The sequence below is a fragment of the Salvia hispanica genome, chromosome 2, assembly GCF_029641045.1.
Source record: "Salvia hispanica isolate PSC_SH4W2 chromosome 2, Shi_PSC_v1, whole genome shotgun sequence".
NCBI lineage: Eukaryota > Viridiplantae > Streptophyta > Magnoliopsida > Lamiales > Lamiaceae > Salvia > Salvia hispanica.
In genome coordinates, this window is record NC_142693.1 from 61676600 (window position 1) to 61698907 (window position 22308).

Genomic DNA, 22308 nt, shown 5'->3' on the forward strand with positions numbered 1-22308 from the left:
CCTCCGATGATATGACCCAGCCTTGAGGATCTAATTCTCTAGTGTCTGTGGGTCAAAAGATCTCTTTGGCTAATGGACTTTGGTCCTCTGGTGCTTTTGAGGCAACCTGGTATTTTCTTGACTAATGAACTTTGTTCTTTGGTGTCTTGGATATACCTTGTAGGCTGTGATGAAAATTCATGTTGACCAAGACTCTCCTCTGTCTACCCAATGTGGTCCAAGGTGGAGTATGTGAGATAAATGGACCCCATAGTTTCTTTGGGCTAAGAGAATTAAATCGTTGGGCTGATTTAATTCCAGGGCCAGATCGTGGTGTAATGGCCCAATCCTTTATGTGGCCCGTTACTTACCTAGGAGCACTGATGCCGCGTGGCAGCTCCACAAGGATCCTGCTCATGAGCCGTTGATTCAACTGTCTCTCTCTCATAAACACACTCCAGAATTCTCTCTCTCTCTCATCTCTGTTCTTCGCCGATCTTCTTCTCCAGTGACTTCTTCTCTCTGATTCTGTGAGTGAAGAGTGTAGATCCATCAACTTCTGTGTTGATAGAACGGTTAGCCATTGATTGAACGGTAGAGTTCGAATATGGCAGTTGGGTGAAGAAACTCGGGCGATTCCTTGTGTTTTGAGAAGATCTGTGATCTCTGGTTCGATTGGTGACTGTTCTGAGTTGTGTGTGACACTTTTGTGAGAGGTGGTCGGTGCGAAGTAGCATTCGGTAGACTCCTATGGTATGAGGTCTGTGATGCACTATTTTTTAGCACTAAATAAACCTGCAAGTATACAGAGTATATATACTATAGCCAAAGGTCAGTACCGAATATCGAACACGGGAAAGGCAAACCCAAAGTGTCTATCCTCTTCTAAGACTCAATTACTATCTGGAAAATCAAGTAGGTTTTGAAAAACTTTTGAAAACTAAAAACAATAAAAAGCATATAACAACTAAATGCAAATAAAACACGGAGATAATCGATAGAGATAAGGGAATCCCAAGGATGTGCGTTCATAGTTATGGTTATACAAATTCCAACTACAATACTCTAGCACAGTTTATACTTTGAAAGGACGAGTCACCTAGCTTATGCTCATGCGATAGAAACGTTGATTACAAAATTAGGGTTGTCAATCATAACACGTAACTCCAAAAAGCTGCTAAGACCCTTGAAAAGTGCTCACTCTCAATTAACAGTGCCGTTTTAAGGGAAGCTAACTGTAGCGTCAATCTAACTCGCTAGAACTCTGTCACAGTTATGAAGCAAACTATATTAAATCATACACGATTGTGTCACTCAATCATGCAGCATCAGAACTATTTAAGGAAGAAACAAAGTAAAAACAAAACGGATATTAAATAGAAAAAAGAATTGTATAACTAAAGTCGTTACTAACACATCCCTAGAATTCTATGAATTTAGTTGCACATGATGAAATAAGCTAAACACATAGATTAAACAGAAGATAATTTGGATGTTGAGTTTATTAAACTCAATTGCTTCAAGATTAAGAAAAATGACGAAGTTGGTGCATCACCACCTCATAATAGTGGTGAAAATATTGTGTTCTTCATGGCTAAAAAGAAGCCACAACTACACTACGTGTAAGGCGGTGGAGTATATGGTCACAATTTGAAGATTAGTGGTGGACTTAATTTGGACACGTAATATAGATGTGTAAACTAGTTAGCTATATTATCAACTTTGTTTACCTATAAATAGGAGAACTTGCTGTCATGGTATCAATCAAGAAAAGAGAATTGAGAGTGAAAGTTAGAGAAGAGCCGTAGCTCAAGTTAGAAAGAAAGAGAGAATTTTGTTGTGCTGAAGCACATATTTTGGTTGAGTGTGTATTTTGTAATCCCTTTTTCAATTATTGGAAGAAGCATTGAATTTTGAAATGTGTCAATTATTGGAAGCACACGTCGTTCTAACTAACCCAACTCCACCAGTTAAAGGTCCGATATCTCCCATTTTTTTCGATCATAGCGGAGGCGAAATCCGAATTGAATGTGTCAGGATGGTTGAGGTATTCCACCGTAATCCTGTCGGTCGATCCTTCGCTGAGTAGAACACTATCCGATTCCAGCAGACCTCTCCCATTCTGCAGATTCCTAAAGTAATTGTTGTCGAAGACGGTCGGTGTCACCTCATCCAACGGCGCCAGATTGTCGTCGCCACCGGTTTGGGGGCAGTTGCTCCGCCGCATCGTCGCAAAGTTCGGGTCGATGTTCTGGCTGTTGTAGATCCGGTCCCGGAACATCACGCATCGCGCTTGCCCAATCGTGCGAGCGCCTGCAAAAAATTTACATAAATTAAATGTTGAAATTTGAAAATATGAAAACCCTAGTTTTTAGTACCTGACAAAGCAACCATTTCCCTTTCGTTTAAGTTTTTTTTCGCAAATTTGGAAATGAGGGTTGGGAGAGGATCGCTGTCCCTAGGAAGGTCATTTTCAGCAAGCTCTCTGGTGGCGGCGGCGGGGGAATCCCTCCTCCCTAGCTTCACAGTCCACGTCGGTCCTCCAGCTGCCACCGTTGCATCGCGCGCCGCCACAGCCAGCACGTCCGCGCACGACACCACACCGGGGCATATCGCCTCCACTGCCTGCTTCGCGGCTTCCACCACCGCGAATCCTCTAACAGAGTTGGCATTCTGCTCTGCAGTTCTTTCTCCGCTCTCATCTTCCAATAGGATTGATGCATCACACCCCTAATTATTTACCAAAATATATATTACGGTTAATTAATCATAATCAATAAATTAATTATACGCAAGAATAATAGATGAATACCTGAACGAAACAATCGTGGAAGTGGAGGCGGATAAGGGAGGCGGCCATCCTGGGGTCGATGAGCACGGCACCCATGATGGAGGCACCGATTGTACTCAGTGCATAGGGGCATGTATCGTCGTAGAACGTCGAAGATAGTTGTGCATCGGATGGCATGATCAACAGTACTATAGCAAGTGTTGCAAAATAATAATAATGGTTGGATGAAATCTTCATCGTGTTACGTTGTGTGTATATGATGTTGTGTGTTACAAACAAGTTAGGAATGATTGAAGAGATTGTTAATTAGCTCAATTTATAGGGGAAAATAATTTGAATGATGGAATTCCGTAAAATGAGTCTTATTCTTGCATGGCTGACTATTTTCTGGGACATTTCTTTTAGCACTGGATGTAGTATGGCAAGGTTTTATAAATTAGAAGATTAATAATAAAAGCATATACTATGAGATTTCAAATATATTGAACGTGGTCTCCACTCATTAAGTGTACCATGTCAATTAAAATATACAATTACAAGTTGACTTTCATTTTATTATACGAATTTACATCAAATGAAATGGATCTGGATACAGATATTTATTCTACTTCATTTGATTTCCTCCATAGAGTATTATTTTTATTATTTATTTTCATAAGTTGTCAGGGTTATATTTGATTTAGTTTATACGAATATAGAAAGAAAAGCTTACATCAAATGAAAAGGATCTGGATACAGATATTTATTCTACTTCATTTGATTTCCTCCATAGAGTATTATTTTTATTATTTATTTTATAAGTTGCCAGGGTTATATTTGATTTAGTTTATTAGGATTTGATTTAGTTTCTTATTTTAGTAGATCCTTTTGTACGATGCTTGCTATAAAATATAAATTATAAATATGTGTGGAGTATTTAATTAGGACTAAAAAGAATGAAATCTAGAATATCTTTTGTATTATCTTAATTTTCATAAGTTGTTAAGATTATATTTGATTAATTTGTTAAGAATTAATTTCCTTACTTTAGGAGATCCTTTTGTACCACACATATTATATAATAAGGTTGTGATCAATTGCTAATTTGTCTCTTAATTGCTAACTACAACTAATTTAAGTTCATAAGATTTATAGAGATCCAGTACTCTACTAATTGCTATGTGTAATTTTCTTTTATTATTTTTTAAATTTAATAGATTAGAAGAATGACCAAATTTAGGATTTTGGATAAAATGTCAATATAGTATATAGAAAAATATTAACGTGATTCCTTGAATATGTAAACACAATTTTGCATTGACATTTTATATAATATTATATTGACATATTTTGGTACCTACATTTACATTTATCTGATACATAAAAATAGGAAAATTAAAAAAAAAAATTAATTTTGACTACGGAACATATGCAAGTGAGATTTCGTTAGAATCCTTATAAAAGTATCCTTAATTTGATATATTTTGTGTAAAAAAATCATATAAATTGAGATAGTTATAATCCTTTAAAGTTTTGAGATATTTTTAAGAAGTTAGTTATAACTAACTATTTTGTTAATTTACATTAATACCCCTAATTGACATTTTTTTTGCACCATATTGATATTCGTGGATGAATGACCTTGTACCTTGATTTAGTGATCTAATGCCTATCATTTAGTTGTAGTTAGTAATTTAAGAAGGAGTTATGTCACGCCCCATTTTCTAAGGATAGAAAACACGGTGAATCGCGACTAGGGGAGGGTTAAAGAAGCGGGGAAGAAAGGGGAAAAAGACACAACTCGACCAAAGCTTGAAATAATAGTTATAGCTCGATTAAAATCAGAGTATCTCAACAATCAACAACTCAAAAGAATATTATCTCAACAATACAAGAACTCAAAAGAAAGACAATAACTCAGCGGAAGCATTTCGAGAGTAGAATACTGCTATGTATGAAGACACAACATATTCTGGACATTTGATAAACATTCTTCACTTTTATGCTCAACACCCGCCGTACTCGTCACCGCTCAACCTGCACATAGGGAAAACAAATGCAGGGCTGAGTACTTGATGTACTCAGTGAACAAATGCCAAAACAATTTTATAAAACAGTTATGTCATGCCGCCATTGAGTGACCTCGCGATTTTAGTTTGAAAAGGCCCAAGACACTAAAAATATTTCACAAGCACAAACTTTCAACTCATCCTCAAATCCTTTTCCTCATCATTTCAAAAACACAACCATTTTTCCTTGAGTTATTTAAGAAACTGCCATATCTGTTCTTTAGAGTGTCGTGTAAGGGGGCCACTTTCCACGAGCACGAAAACCGGTCAACCCATTCGATGACTCACAGTCCTCATCATGTACACTAGTTCAAGTAGGGACGCACTCTTGCTAGGACCCGAATTCGATTAAACTCATAGTAGGGACTCACTCCCTACTAAGCAATCATCAACATCATCATCTCAACAACCTCAACCTCAACAACCTCAATAATCTCAACATCAACAACCTCAACAACATGTGAACCGAGATTATGGCCTCAAACTCGTTCACTAGACCGGCCGACCCAAAAGACGGCTCACGATCCCCAATGGTGTACACTAGCCTGAGTAGGGACTCACTCCCTAGTCAGACCCGAATTCGATTTCAATAGGTCTAGTAGGGACCACTCCCTTGCTAAACAAACAAATAGGCATTTCTCAAAACAAAAACATAGCATGACATACCCTTTGAACTCCATTTTTCTCATAAAACGTATTTGAATCATTTTTTTTTATCAAGATCAAGCATCACCTCACATCACATCAACAAGTCGAGCAATTCACAATATTACTCAATAAATCAACACATATATCACATAACATCACTTTCACTTTAAGCACATAAATCACATCACCATCGAATAAAATCAATAATAATTGTAATCTCAGTAATAAGGAATTTCGTCACATAAAATGATGCTCGAATCGATATATTAAAACTAAAGCTCTTAAAAGTATTTAGTTCGAAAGCGCACCTCGTTCGTTTTAAGCCTTAACTTGTGCTCCATTCCATTCTCGAAAAGCGTGCGTGAAGTCGCCCATTGATTTAGTGTACTCCGTCCCAATCTTCATTTAATTAAATTGGCCCATACCAAATACTCCAATCCATCTCCTTTTACGTGAACTTCACAAAATCAGAACTCTTCTAAGTCTTTCCACGCCATTATTTCTAACTCTTCTTCTCACCACTGCCTTCACTTCGCGGCCTTGCTGCTGTCCGATCTGCCGTCGTCACCAAGCAGTCGCGATCCGCCATTCGCCCACCGCCATGGTCACCCCGGAAACCATCGCCTCTCTGCCGCAAATGTCTCTGCCCGCTCGCTGTTCAGCAGCCTCGCCGCTGTCCGTCCTTCGATCAACACCCATCATCCTTGTCACCAAGAGACATGCTCGCTGTCCCGACTCCTCCTCCGTGGCTGTGCGTGGTCCAGCCCGGAGCCGACGCTGCTCCAGGCTGCTCCTTCATACTCCCACGTCACTTTCTCAAATCTGCCATCTCTATCCCCATCTATCTCTCGCACCCTCTCTGTCCTTCTCTCTCGGTGGCGCCGCTACCCTCCTTTCCATGGCGGTGCAGCGCCGCCGCTGCCATCGCTGCCTCCGTCGCCAGCGTCGCTGAACTGCTGCACACGGCTGCTATCCGTCGCTTCACATCCTCTCTCTTTTCCCTCTGCATCAAAAGCCACCGCAATGTCGTCTCGATTCCGAAACTTGTTGCAGATCGTGCCGCTGTGCAACCATGGTCGCTGCCGGGTCAGCAACAGCTGCTGCTGCTGCTCTCTTCTCCACGGCGCCGCCACCCGCCTGGTCTCTCCGTCACCTCTACCTCCACACTCGCCTCTACTCTCTGCTCTCTCTCTTCACTGAATTTCGTTTATCTGCACTCCCTCCTCCTCTGATTTTTAGTTCTCGATTTGGTTGGATCGAAAATGGTTAATGTATAAAAAGCTGTTAAAATGGAAAACTAATCTAATCCATTGATTCTTGTCATCTAATGGTCTATATTTGTGCCACATGGAATTAATTTAAACATTAAAAGAAGGCGAAAAGGGTAGAAAAGTAAGTTGACATTTTGAGTAGTTATTCTCTTTGCATAATTCACGCCTACCATGATTTATTAGTTATTTTGCATTGATTTGTTTTCCTTTCTTAATTATAAATATTTTAGTTGATTATCCTATTGATTTTGCAGCATCTTTATACACAAATATTGTTTAAATTAAGAATATTTTCGTCATTAGCTTGACTGTGTCGAATATGGTACAATAATGTACGTAATCGGTATAATAATGTACGAAAACGATATAATAATGTGAGTAAAAAAGTAGTTAAATGTTTTGCAGCACGTTGAATCCATACCATTTGGGTTTAGCAATCCATTGGGCTAGGTTGTAGTACCGACTCACTAAAGAAACCTTCACCAAGGGCAGGAAGATAAATCTTTTCCCATTGGGTTTAGTAATCCATTGGGCTAGGCATATTACCAACGCTTGCTTATAATTTCTGTTTTTATTGTTGTTTTTGATGTACGTAACCGGTTTAATAATGTACGAAAATGGTATAATAATGTACGTAAGAAGTAGGTTAATTTCTTGCAGCACGTTGGATCCATACCATTGGGGTTTAACAATCCATTGGGCTAGGTTGTAGTAGTGACTCGCTAAAGAAAGCTTCACCAAGGGTAGGGAGATAAATCATTTCCCATTGGGTTTAGTAATCCATTGGGCTAGGGCATATTACCAACGCTTGTCTATAATTTCTGTCTTTTATTGTTTGTTTTTTATGTACATAAACAGTATAATAATGTACGGAAATATTATAATAATGTACGTAAGAAGTAGTTTAATGTATTCCAGCACGTAAAATCCATACCATTGGGGTTTAGCAATCCATTGGGCTAGGTTGTAGTACCGACTCACTAACGATACATTCACCAAGGGTAGGGAGATAAATCCTTTCCTCTAGGGTTTAGTAATCCATCGGGCTAGGGCATATTACCAACGCTTGTCTATAATTTCTGTTTTTATTGTTTATTTTTGATGTACGTAAACGGTGTAATAATGTACGAAAACGTTATAATAATGTACGTAAGAAGTAGTTTAATGTCGTCTTGTAATGTATGAACCCTACACATTAATGTACAGTTACTACTACACCAAATAATAAATAATTGAACCCTATGAGAACGACTCTAACTCGTTGCCCTTAGTGAACGTTGTGCTACTGGTTGGTACTACACCCTAGCCCCATGGATTACTTAACCTTTGGGGAAATGGATATAACTTCTGTCCATCATCAAACAAATTTCAATCTACATTACTCAGTAGGTGACATATACATTAAAATACAATTTTTGTACATGATATACTGCAACACAATAATAATGTAGCACATCTTTGAACATCTTTAATGTCAGTCGTTGTCCAAGTCGTCCTCGTAATCGATTCTTGCACTCGTTGAACCTATTCAGAAACACATACAATGCAATATCAATTAATGTACATTTATGGCTAAATAATGGAATGGAACATAATGTACAAATGTAACTAAATGATGTAACAAAACATGATGTAACCCAAAGGAAATGATTCAAACTTCACGCATGTACATTAAATGTCACTTTTCGTACATTAATTACTGTATGCAATCCAAAACACACATAAAAAAAATGAAATTCAATGCATGTGGTGGTACTATACCCTAGCCCCATGGATTGCTAAACCCTAATGGAATGATTCAAACTCCCCATCCTTGATGATGGTTTCGTTTTGTGAGAGGGTACTACATCCTAGCCCCATAGATTGTTAAGCCCAAAGGGTATGGATTCAACTCCCGCCAAACATTAAATCCTTACACAGGTACATCATTTAGTATTATGCATGTACATTAAAGGCCAATTTTCGTACATTATTTACTGAAAATAGAGCATAAAAAAATAATGTACAACATCAGACTGAAATAATGTACGAATTTGATTCAATAATGTAACAAAATTCGTACACATCTACCTACATGATGTATCATGAGAAGATGCCCAAAAATCAGAAGCCCATTATGTACTAATCTACGTGGATGATGTAACTGAACGGATGTTCTTAATTCATGTTAAATATGGCATGTATAGTGTAGCAATAGTTCAAACAATGATGTAGCATCAATTTAGAGCACAATAGACCTCTTAATCAGACACAAATCCTCAAGAATAATATCAAATAATGTACATAAAAAATCAAATTCTGGTTACAGAAGTTTAGAATAAACTTAAATTTGAAGAAAATTTAAGTTTTAGGGCTTTACCTTTCACGCCGCCGTCGGAGCTTTAGAGAATCGACCGATTCGTCGTCGTCTACAGCGTGAGAAACGCGTCGTGATGGTAACCGATTCTCCGTCGTCTGCAAATTCAGAAACTCGTCGAGAAGAGGAAAGAAGGTGGAGTGAGGCGGCGGTTAGGGTTCCTTATGAAAAACGATGAATGAGGGAGAAGAGAAGGTGGAAGTAATGGTGAGAGAGAGAGAGAGTGGGAGAGAATTGTATCAATTATGGAATTAAATCCCATAAATCTCGTACATGCATTTATGAATAGGAACCGCCTCATTATTTGATTACTAAATTGCCCTTTAACGTAGTAAAACACTAACATAATGTACCGACTAACCATTAATCTAAGCCATCCGATTAATCTATCCAATGGATTATATTAGTACTATGTTTTACACTAAGGGGTCAAAAGGAGGGTAATGCACCCCTAGGGATGTATTCATATATATATATATATATGTAGAAAACTGATTTCAAGGAAGCATGGAGTGATAGAAACCGATCAGAAACGGATTTTGTGGAACTGAAATTTGTTGGATGAAAAGTGGCGTTGAATTGGGTATATTAATGAAGAAAAATAAAGGTGATTTGCGCTTGCAACAAATTCCTCTCTACGTAAGGAAAATAATTTGGTTAGAAATAAAAATAATTGTTTAAGCCCAAATATATAACTCATCCTCTCAACAAAAGAAACAAATGCGAAAAATTTTCAGGTCCGCAAACAACGTTCTTCCAAGAATAAATAAAAAGGTAGAAAAAAAGTCAGGGCGTTACAATTTACCATTATAACACTCCTTATATAATATGTGGAGTATTTAATTATGATTTAAAAGAATAAAGAAGAATTAAAATATTAATCTCCTTTTCTCTCAACGATTTTTCCCAACGGTTAATCTTAATAGAGAATAAAATTAATATTTTAATTTTCATTCTTCTTAATCATAAAAAATTACTCCATATAAATATAAATATGTTGTACAAAATGATCTCCTAAAAAATAAGGAAACTTAATCAAATCCTAACAAAGTAATTTAAATATAATCCTAACAACTTGTGGAAAAGAAAAACACAAAAGATATTCTAGATTCATGTTGGAAATTAGATGAGGTACAATAAATATTTGTATCAAGATCAGGAGAATCCCATGCTGTGTGGAATAACACAACAACGAATGATATGCATCAAACGACAAAGTTTTACATCAGTATCTTTCGCTATTCACAGCAACATCTTACTTCATGCAATTTTGTATTTTTATTTTATCTTTTTTCCTTTCCTTCCTTCACTCAGTACATTTACATAGCATATCTTTTACTTCATCTTTTTTCTGTTGCTTATTACCATCAACTCTTTGCTTATTCCACCAAATTTACTTTCTTTAATAGAAGGTAATTTAGAAAATCGAACTTCAAAAATAATACTCCCTCTGTCCCAAGATAAGCTAAGCTTTTTCCTTTAGGCACGAAATTTACGGGATTGATATTTAAATAGTTAACGTAGAAAGAGCAAAGTATGAAAGAAAAAAGTAAAGAGGTAAAATGGGAATAAAAAAATGGATAAAATAAGAGGGATGATTTTTTTGCTTAAAGAATTATGACTTGCTAATCTGGAGAAGATGAAGGGAGTAATACCCAATTAACTGTTGTCATTATAGTAGTATATCCTAAATAGAAAATACAATTGAAGCACACATGTGGTGTCAAATTTTTTTTTAGAGTGAACTAAACTAATAGTCCCCGATCTTGTCAAAAAATGCACCAATAGCCCCAAAAATATTTTTATATCATTTTTGGTACGATAAGACTAAAGTAACCATAGGCACCACTAGTGTGAATATTTAAAGTTCTGAGGCATTTAGGACCTTTCTACTCCCCTTTTAATTTTTTTCATTTTTTCTTCCATCATTTATAAACTCAATTATACTTTCATTTAAATAATATTTGATGCTTTATGATTTAAAAAATTTAAATAAGAAACCAAATATTTTAATTTTTTTTTTATTTTTAAAATTAAATATTATTTATTATACAGCTTAATTTGCATGTTTGCGAAGAAAAAATTATATTCAATAGTAATATTTTTAATAAAAATATTAAAGTGAATTATAGAAAATTCTTTGTGACTTTTACTTAAAAATTGTATATAAATTTTTTAAATTTTAGAAGAAAAAATATTATAGTGAATTATAGAAATATTTATTTAAAATTTTTTCTTAAATATTTAAATGTTACTATACTTAAGTGAAAAATATTTTTTAAATATAATAATTAAAATTTAAGTGAATTATATCTAACGTAAATTAAAGCGAACTCTTGCCAGTAACAGTTTTTTACTAAAATATTAAAGTGAACTATAATATTTTTTTCATTATAAAGGTTAATCTATACGTTATTCAAGTAATTATTTAAAAAAATTTTAAGTGAATTAATTCAAAAGAAAATATTTTTTCTTGTAAAAGTTGCTTTTATGTATGTCCAAAATAATTGCATGATTAAAGAGGTACCAAAACTATATTTTTCAGATGTCGAAAATGCCCCCCGTGGCATTTAGGAGATTTTTCGAATGCAGAGGGGTATAATAGACAGACAGGTACCAAAAATGTATTTTTTAGGAACCAAATAGGCTATAAATTTTTTTTAAGGACTATTAATGCATTTTTTGATAAGTTTAGGGACTATCAGTGTAATGGTCTTTTTTTTTATCATGAGGTGTTGCTATTAGACGTGTCTCCATCCATTAAAAGAATATAAGATATAATTGCATAAAAATACAGATTAACAATTATTCTCAATTAAATACGTATTTAATTTTTCTTTAAAAAATTAAATTTCTTAAATGCCTCAATAAAATTTGATAAATTAGTTTTTCTTTAAGAAAATAAATTTAGTGAAAGAAGTTCATAAGACTACCTCCAACTATACACCATACCCAAACTCTTTTTTGAGATTTTTAATGAAACAATAGTAAATTTAGAGTAAACACCAAATAAGAGTAGCTACTGCAAAAAAAATTGAGATATTGTATATCAGTTCTTATTATTATTTTGAGATGTTTAAACAGCCGGCCATCTTTTGATCTTGGACTCCCTCCGTAGTATTCCTTTTTGGGATGTCCAAACTAAATTGAGTCATTTTCTTTTTAACAAAAAATAAAACATCAAATCACTATTACTTTATTCCACTATCTACTTTAATCTCTCTTTATCTTTCCTACTTTATCCGTCTCTCTTACTTTTCAACACAATTTCTTAATTTTCGTGCCCAAAAGTTCTGTCTCAATTTAGTTGGGACGGTTAGAATAGTATTAATGTAATTAGCCTGCCATATTTTTTACATATAACTTTTTTTTGATTTTGCAAACACTTTTTTATTGAAAAATATTTAAATACTAGGATTAGCAAGCTATTGTGAGACAATCATGGCGAGTTCTCTGTGACTTCAGCCTGGGAGAGCATCCGGACGAGACTACCGAAATATAAGATTTTGGGGCTGATTTGGAATGAGGGGATGACCCCCACCATCTCGATCTTCGTTTGGAGGTTATTGTATGGTAGGCTGCCGGTGGATGAGAAGTTGCAGCATCGGGGTATTGAGTTAGCATCTAGGTGTCAGTGTTGTCGGTTCCCTTCTTTTGAGTCTTTTAGTCATGTCTTTCTTTCGAGTCAGTCGGCGATCTCTGTGTGGGAGTATTTCGATGCCTGGTTCCCTTCCTCGCACACACCGATCCACACGCACACTGATATTGCACTTAGACTAGGTCACTGGCGGATGTCCTCTTTCTCTAGGGCTCCCGCAGTGCATATTAGTTTTATTGTTCCTTGTTTGATTGATTGGTTTCTTTGGACGGAGAGGAACGGCTGCAAGCACCGTGGTCGTCCTTTCCATCATACTCATATCATTTGACAGGTTACTCATCACGTGCATACGTTCGTACTGGCCGGCAAGATCACTCTGATACACTGGAGGGGTTGCTCGATGTCGGTGGATTTCATGCCCTCTTCTCCAAGACAACGTGTTCTGTGTGTCCTATGGCATCCACCCGATGCCCCTTGGGTGAAGCTGAATACAGATGGTGTCTTCTCTTCGGCGACATTGGAGGCGGGAGAGGGAGGACTTGTTCTTGGTACTGATGGAGGTCTTTTGCGGGCCTTCTGTGTTCCAGTGGATGCATCGTCAAGCTTTGAGGTGGAGCTTATGGCTCTTATTTGATAAATAAAATAAATTTTGTTTCTTTTGCAAGTAGTAATTAATAAATGTAAAAGTAGGCTAATTTTTCTTAAATATAACGTATATTTAATATAAAATATATTAATAAGAAAATTTTGTTTAATTATTTAATTTGTAGAAATTATTCTTAAAATATTGTGGGATTAATATGTAAATTAAATAAGTATGGAGGTATAATTGAAAATGTATAGATATGAAAATTTTTTTGGGTTTGAGTTTGGTGTAAATGATTGGAGTATAATTACTTTTTGGTGTGATCTAAACTCAAAAATGAGTTTGAGTTTGGTGTAAATGGTTGTATACGGCATAAGACAACAACAATAGTAGTAGTAAAAGTTGAAAAAAAATGTTCCATATTGTAAAGAATAAAGAGGAAAGTAAGGGATTAACAATAATAGTGTTATTAATAGTGAACGAAGCTAATGTAAAACTATGTCGTTTGAGGCACATCATGAAGGGACTGGCAGCGGAAGCGTGCGCTGTTTAATGCACAACAAATAAATCAGATAATCAGGGATCCACTATACATGGGGACAATGTCTATCGTCCCTATATGGATTTATTGTGCAGCGATTCGGTCGTCCATACTTCGCTGGAGACTCGTACTACCCTGGAGACTCAGTTCCCGAACTCCGAGCTGTTCTCTTTTGATGATTTGGGGATATCTCCGCGGACGTCACCAGCCATGCAGCCAGCAGCGCCACCGGCGAGGACGCGAAGGGAGGGGAAGAGTAAGGCCACTAGCTCGCGTGCAGTGACCGATGGTGGGGCGGGGGAGGATGAATGCGGCAGGAGAAAGAGGACCGTCTGGAGCATTCAGGAGTGTGTCGCGCTGGCAAAGGCATGGATCAGTGTAGTCGAGGATCCATACGTCTCGTCCAACCAGGTCATCGACAGAATGTGGTACCGCATTAGCCAAAGCTACCTCGAATGGAAACCGGCCGACGGGAAGGCTCACTGTGCAGAGTAGTGCCGGAAACAGTGGGAGCGGCTGAAGAAGCAACTCAGCCGATTTGCCGTCCTCTACCAAAAGAACCTTCGGTCGGCAACCAGCGGCATGACCTCCAAAGATGTGAAGCTTTTGTCTCACCAGCAGTACCCCGACAGTGAGAAGGGGTTCGGGGAGTTCATATATTAAGAGGTTTATCTTGAGGTGGAGAATTCCCCCAAGTTTATGGAGGGTGTTGAAACTGGGTGGCCAAAGCGGACGAAGATCAACGCATCTGGCGGGTACAGCAGCAGTGCCGGTTCCCACGAACTCCCCGAAGCCGAGGCAGAGTTCCCGACACCTCAATCGTCTTCCCGCCGCCATCGCCCGATTGGGCAAAAGACCGTGCAACGGATGGCTAGGGGAAGTTCCAGCGCCTTGCAAGAGGTCCACTCGGAAGCTCCTTCACAATCACTCCGGAGCTGAGCAATCTCGCTGAACTGCAGATGACGCAGTTCATGATCGAAACAACGGAGAAGTGGCATGCAGCGACGGATCCCATGTACACGCGGATGTTGAAGGATGAGATCGACACAATGAGGAGAAATCTGAGGCTGCCACCCCTGCCCGATGTTTACACCACCGGCGGCGGGGAGGACGAGACTAATGACGGGGAATGAGACGAGGGGCATTTGTCGAAGCTTGGGGTAGTTTTTTTTCTTTGTTGGTTATGTTTTTTTTTTAATAATTATGTACTTTTTTTAAAAAATAAAGTAGTTGCATTTTCTCCGTAATTGTGCCAAAATTTTAATACTGTATATTGTTTATTAATTCCGTAAATTGTTTAATTTGGTGAATTTGTGAATTTTTTTAATTGTAGGAAGTCCGCGCGGGAAGGCTATGGGATGTCTGCCATTGTGCAGTGGGAAGTCCTTATGACGTGGCAGTGCTGAGAAGGCTATGGGAGGTCCTTATGATGTGGTAGAAGGTGTTTTTGGGAAGTCCGTCGGGAAGGCCATGGGAAGTCCATCTCCACTGGGAATGCTCTTAATATAAAATAAAAGAAATGACAAATAGGAGATGTGTGACTACGGATCAAAGAATATGAGTTAGTTAGAATAGCTCAACAAAAAACAAATATTCTTATGTCGGGAAGTAAAACCAAGGAAAACAATAACACACCAATAGTTCATAAATTTTGGAAAACTTCTTTGTAAATAACATTAATAGTGGAATCAACAACCAAGGAAAACAACAACACAACCTTATATGTCTCTCATACTTTATTCATCTCTCTTACTTTATTCATCTCTCATACTTTTAAACATCAACAACCTTTCATCTCTCTTACTATATTCATCTCTCCTACTTTTAAACACTCAACAACTTTCTCTCTCCATTTTTAAACACTTTAAAATTAGCATGCATAAAATCCCATGTCATCCCAAGAAGGAGTCATCTTCCTTGGGACGAAGGGAGTATATGGAATAAGTTTAACTTTTAAAACAACAATGGTCTGTTATTAGACTTATAAGTTTTGTAAGTAATAGAATTAAATAAATCGTCTCTTTCAGATGCTCTCATCAGACATGATTCCATTGAAACTCAGTTCTTTTGTTAATTTTTTTTTTCCATGATAAAAATCCGAATCACTCTTTTTTAAAATGTAAATTGTCGAAGACGTATCAAACTTGTACTCTGCTACCAAATTTTGTGTGCAATGTTTTGACCAAAGGACACAAGAAGTCAAGAAAGCACATTTACTAAAACAAAAACTCATAGCATCTCCAATGCAAATAGGCCAGTCATAGGCCAGCCACTCTCTCTCACTGCCACGTCAGTAGCACTAAAAATCCACCTGCCACGTCAGATTTAGGTCAGCCGCAGTAAAAATAATTCAAAATATACTACATTTACGAAATTAAAATTACGATTAAATTATCGAATTAAATTTACGAGACATATACGGGAAAATTCATTAATTTTATTTAAATAAAAAAAGTACATTAACTAAAAATCAAAAAAATTACATAATAAAAAAAAATCCGGGCTTCCACACACGAGCCACCACCCCACTCTACTCCTCACTAATTTATTAAAAAAATACATTAAAAAATGTTAGTATGACATGTTTCTGTTTTAGGTCTTAATTTTGTATTGGGCTAGTTGTTGTTGTCCATCGCTAGATGTTGCTCTTGTACAGAAATTTAGAGATAGAGAAAATCGCGTTTATATAGTTTTTCAAAAATTTTTAAAAAAAAAAAAAAAAAAAATTAAAAAATAGCGCTGGCCGATCGTTGGCCGATCGGCACGCCACAATGGCGGCCAGCACCACGCCATCGCCCACGCCGAAATTTTGGCCGATTTCCGCTGGCCTACTCCAATGGTTCGGCTAGCCGACCGGCTAGCGACGCGAATCGGCTAGCCGGCATTGGAGATGCTCTCATGCAAAATAAATTAGACACACGAAGTTCAAAATGAGGAGAAGATCTGAATATTGTCGGTGAAGTTTCATTTGCACGTTCACGAAATGTTCTACACATAGCAGCGATGTATGGGCAAGAAAACATCGTTGAGGTGCTGAGATCCCACCGGCAGCTAGCTCGGGATTTAGACTCACAAAATTCGACACCACTTCACATTGCAGCAGAACAAGGGAGTGTTGAAGTAGCCTCAAATTGTTGTTTATGGCCCACGAGACACTCTGGTGGCGAGACTGTCATGGTCTGAACCCGGTTCATATTGCAGCCATCCATGGGCATGTCAAGATTTTGGAGGAGCTGCTTCAAAGCTACTTATCTCCTGTTTTGGAGAGGGTGCATCGCAGAGAGACCGTGTTGCACTTGTGCATCAAACACGGTCAACTAGAGGCTTTGAAGGTTTTGGTGAAAACGGTGGGGGAGCTTTTGTGTGCAAAGGATGATGATGGCGAGACAATCTTGCATTTGGCGGTGAGGTGCAAACAACTTGAGGTAACCATCTAATAACTTTTTATTTTATTTATTTATTTCATTTTAAGTGTTACTCTATTTGTTTATGAAAAATAGCTTTGGTAATGAATGGTGGTATAAATTTTTATGCAAAATTACTGAAATAAAGAAGGAAAATGACTAAAGTTTTGTAAGTGAAAAATAAGACCAGCCTAATTAGAGAGAAAAACTGAGCACAAGTGAATATGAATTAATTTTAGTAGTTTGACCAAAATAGGAAAGAGAAAAACAAGACTACTTCTTATAGACGAAAAATTATTTAAGGAGCAATAATTCACAAAATAAGAACATCCCGTCTTATAGTGTCTTATATTCGCACCACTGCAACTGAGGGTTTTTTTATTTTGGTACTGCATAATTTAAGAAAAAAAATAGTACAGTACTGTATAAATATCTATTGAGTTACGAAAATAAAACAAATAAGTTAAAAGATATCAAAATCTCATGCTCCCTCTGTTCTCATTTTTATATTTTGGAAGTTTCAAGTTATTTGAGTCATTTTTGCAAAAAGTAATTTTTTTTAATTTTATTATTTCTTCATCTCTTTTACTTTATTCTCTCTTACTTTTTTCACCATCCATTTAACACACCATTCTTAAACTCCGTACCGAAAAGAAATGCCTCTATTAACAAGGAACGAAGGGAGTGTCAATGAGAATAAAGTAAAAAGATTACATGTGCTGATTTTGGTTATAAAGAGAAGTAACACTGTATTAAAATCTCAGACAATCAAATACTTGGTGGGGGATTCAAAAATAAAGAAGCAGACACGGAATTCCTTGGGCAAAACAGCACTGCAAATCTTGACCGAGAGCCCACACACAAGTAGTAGCTATTCAGAAGCGGTATTACTTTTGAAGATTTCGCCAACCCAAAAAATTTCCAAGGTGTTCCCTGACCTGAACGACATGACAATGGTGGTGGTCGGCCTGATAGCCGCAATGGCATTCCAGGCCGCCATTAGTCCCCCTGGCGGGGTGTGGCAGGAAAACACGACAACACACAAGGCCGGCGATGCAGTGAGGACATCTACGCATCCCAAATTATACAAACAGTTTGTTCGTGCTAACAACACGGCCTTCGTTTCATCAATCATAACAATCTTCCTCGTCACAACCCGACAGCCATCCGGATGCATTCTTTTCCTGCTCATCTCCTTGTTTGCAATGTGGGTATCGCTCGCATCTATTTCACTCAGCTATGGAGCTTCTTTAATGGTCGTCTCTCCCAATTTGGAAACACAATCACTTGTTGTTCTTATTATCATAGTGGTGGTTGTGTCACTAGGCATCATGTTATTCATATGTGTGTACAATATCATCTGGGAACGGTACTTACACCGGATGAGTGAGCACCATACTACTATCAACCGATTGAAGGAATCGACCAATAAACTCCTCTCCCGAGTTGCCCTCGTTGTACGACCGGACAAGAATTCTTCATCCTCGCAACCGTGACCACATACCTTTGCAAAATCTAGAAGACTTGTGGTGCGAGAAAGGAACAAACGAAGAATAAGCGCAAAGATGGAGTGAAATAAAGTGCTGCATGGGTGCATGCAACACGTGAATCGTGTGAACTGATATCACCATACGCGCATGTGGCGTGGATCCGAGTTAGTTAGGTCGTTGAGTTGTTATTTTCCGCATGAGAAGCTATATAAGCTGATCACTATTGTATTTGGAGTTTATGTGAATGAATTAATGCAATTTACTTCCTCTCCTTCCCTCTCTTCTCCCTCTAGCAATTCGTTACGTATTGGTGGAATCTCGGTCACTGTTCCGGTTACCGTAGACGACGATTCTGCGCCAACTTGTTATGTGTATTTTTTCGCACAGTTCACCAACATGTTGGTTATCTCTTCTCATCCAAATGCATACTAAATCTTCAATTTACAGTTACTCCACATTTTTTATTTGTCGTATATTTAATGGGCATGAATGTGTTTAAGTACACATTTGTTTCCTTCTATCGGCACTGCTCGCGCAAGCAAGGTTAAGGTTCGGTATCCGTGGTATTAATTGATATACGAAGATATGAATTCACGAAATTTATACAGTCGCATGCCACAAGCAAAATCTATGAATATAAAAATATATAGTACAAATAAGCAAAAATCTAATGTATTAGATTCTAAAAAGGCCATTGATTCAAATTTTTACTACCAGGATTGGAGAAAATTAAATCATCAAGAAAACAAAGTACTAATTGAATCCGAATACTCTGACGAAAGTAGCTCAGTGGATTGTGAGAATGCCTCTTGACAAGATGACATACGAGTGAGTAGTCGTCTTTCTTTATTTAATACTCTCTCCGTCCCTTAAATATGGACAACTGATATGACACTAGAATTGAGATAAAATTGATAAAGGAAAATAGTAGTTAAAATAATGTTAGTGGATAGTGAGACCCACATTATTAGTACTCCGTTCGTCCCAAGATAAATGAAGCAATTCTTTTGGGTATGAGATTTAAGGAATTGACATTTGAAGAGTTAAAAGCAGAGAGAGTAAAGTATGGGAGAAAAAAAATAGAATAGTAAAGAGAGCATAAAGTAGATAAAGAATAAAGAAAGAGATGTTTTTTTGCTAAAAAGAGAAATAACTCATTTATAGTGGGACATCCCCGAAAAGGAATACACGACTCACTTATCTTGGGACGGAGGAGTAGTGTTTAATGCTGGTATAAGTTGTAAATAAGTTGTTATATAAGGGTAATAAATTGGGAAAACTTTTTAAAAACGAAATATATTATTGTGGGACTAAAAAGAATAGAAAGCTCAATGTGTGATTTTGGGATACTGTTTGGAAGGAGGAGGCAGAATTTGTAATTATGAGTAGCACAGTCAGGCAAAGTGGTTTAGCAGAGCTCATAATCACATGGGAACCGTTTAGTTTGTCAAATCTTCACAAAAGCTTTGTTAGAAGTTTCTTTTGTTTGTCAATACTTTCCACCCCCCTTCACAAGCAAATAAGTAAAATAATAGCATAATTTCAGATGGTGTAAAATAGAGTTGTTATGAACTGATGATAATTGATAGTACATCATAAAATAACTTTCTAAAATTTGATTTTGGAATGTTACTTCTACTAAACCAAATTGTAATCTATTCATGGTATTGTATTTGTTCTGATTATCACATGTATCAAATTAGTGATGCCTTTTTGGCAGTGCTTGCTCAATTCTGCCTTACATTTTTGGCAGAAAGTAATTTAAGAAGTATATTTTGACAAATTTGAATGTGTGTCCAGAATAATGACATAGTTAATTCAGCATCCAAATTGATTTCAAATCAATTTCTCTAATTCTTCTGTTGTTTATAAGGGAGCCGATTGTGATCATCCGAATACCTTGGAACAAGTTCAGACAATAGTTAATTTGCCTACCTTTGATCTCCTACAAGATCCGTTGGCTCACTTCCTACCAACTTTGACTCACAGGCACCCCGGAAACATCTAGAGAACCTTGCCCAGACCGTATCGTTGATGACGTAGGTGGAGCTTTTGGGATGGGTGCTGTTGGTGGTGGAGCTTTCCATTTCTTGAAAGGACTCTATAACTCACCTAAAGGTGAGCGTTTGATTGGGGGTACTCAAGCAGTCCGCATGAATGCTCCTCGTGTTGGTGGTAGTTTTGCAGTATGGGGTGGGCTCTTTTCTACCTTCGACTGCACAATGGTCTACATGAGGCAGAAAGAGGATCCTTGGAACTCGATCATAGCAGGTGCAGCAACTGGCGGTTTTCTGCAGATGCGTCAGGGAATGGGTGCTGCTTCACGGTCAGCATTGTTTGGTGGTGTTTTACTTACTTTGATCGAAGGAGCTGGGATAATGTTAAACAAAGTTATGAGTGCACAACAGAACTTCCCTCCGATGGAAGACCCTGTTCCGAATATGGCTGGTATGCCTGGACACCCCATGGGGCAAATGCCTGGTCAACCTTCAGTAAATGTTGAGAGAATGGACGCAGGATCTTCTTCTTCGTCGCCATCATCATCTTCTTCATGGTTTGGAGGCCTTTTTGGCGGAAAGGAGGAGACAACTTCTAGTGATGGAAGCAAGACAAAGGTCTTAGAGAGCTTTGATGCTCCAACTCCTCCATCATTCGAGTACAAATGAAGAGAGGACCATCTGGTTAGTGAGATATTACGTGTCATTTTACTTTAGCATCTATAGTGTGAAATTGTTAATTGGTTGGTACTTGGCTCTGATCTTGCATTGTTGCATTAATTATGAATTTATGATTGGCATCTCAAATACTGAACTTGTAGACAAAGTAGTTTTTAAGTTTTTGTTGACACTGTTTTAAACATGGCAATTATGTACTCCCTCCGTCCCGCTTAAGATGACAGCTTAAGATGACAAATTTTACTTTTTAGTTTGTCCCAACTAAGATGACACATTTCCTTTTTTAGTAACTTTCTCTCTCCAATTAATACACTCAACCACTTTTTCTCACTCCTATTAAAATATCCATCTATCTTCATCTCTCTACTTTAATACCTACACCTACCTTCTCTCTCTCCAATTAAACACTTTAACCAATAACTCCTAAAATCCCGTGCCGGCTAAGCAATGTGTCATCTTAACCGGGACGGAGGGAGTACTATTCATAGTATGGTGCTATTGCGATATATCTTGATTGTCTTTTATGATTTTGTAGGACTATCTGCTGATGGCAACCAGGTTTCAACATTGAGATATACGCGAGTTTGGAGATTGGTGATAATAAAAGCTCCTCCCCAGTTTTTTGTTGGTATTGACTATTGTTGCCTCTTCATAGGCGTTTTATAGTATGGATTTAGAATGAGCCTTTCGTCTAAGGAACTCGACACTCTTTGCTTCGTGAATTAGATTCTTGTAGTTGCCATAGTTGCCTGAAAGTTTTAAGACATGATTGTGATCCTACTGCAGGGAAATTTAGGGCATGTTGCCCCAATTTTGTTAAGAGATTATCGTTGTCTTAGTTTCCTGATTTATTCTGCCGACTAATCCACAAAAAACTTTGCACTTTCCTTTATAGTAGTATATGAAGTATATGATTTACAT

At 37.3% G+C, this 22308-nt stretch overlaps 1 long non-coding RNA gene and 2 pseudogenes across 2 annotated transcripts; 1 reads left to right on the forward strand and 2 right to left on the reverse strand.

Annotated features, from left to right (window-relative positions):
- Positions 1 to 1848: 1848 nt before the first annotated feature.
- On the reverse strand, positions 1849 to 2948 carry LOC125210533 (lignin-forming anionic peroxidase-like; annotated as a pseudogene). The gene is made up of 3 exons (XR_016135076.1): positions 2792 to 2948; positions 2358 to 2709; positions 1849 to 2292 (listed from the first exon to the last, which is right to left on the reverse strand). The product of XR_016135076.1 is annotated as a lignin-forming anionic peroxidase-like (transcript).
- Positions 2949 to 8094: 5146 nt separating this feature from the next.
- On the reverse strand, positions 8095 to 9496 carry LOC148932847 (uncharacterized). Its single transcript, XR_016135048.1, has 2 exons — positions 9097 to 9496; positions 8095 to 8261 (listed from the first exon to the last, which is right to left on the reverse strand). It is a non-coding gene; the product is annotated as an uncharacterized LOC148932847 (long non-coding RNA).
- Positions 9497 to 20697: 11201 nt separating this feature from the next.
- On the forward strand, positions 20698 to 21388 carry LOC125198125 (mitochondrial import inner membrane translocase subunit TIM17-2 pseudogene; annotated as a pseudogene).
- Positions 21389 to 22308: the final 920 nt, after the last annotated feature.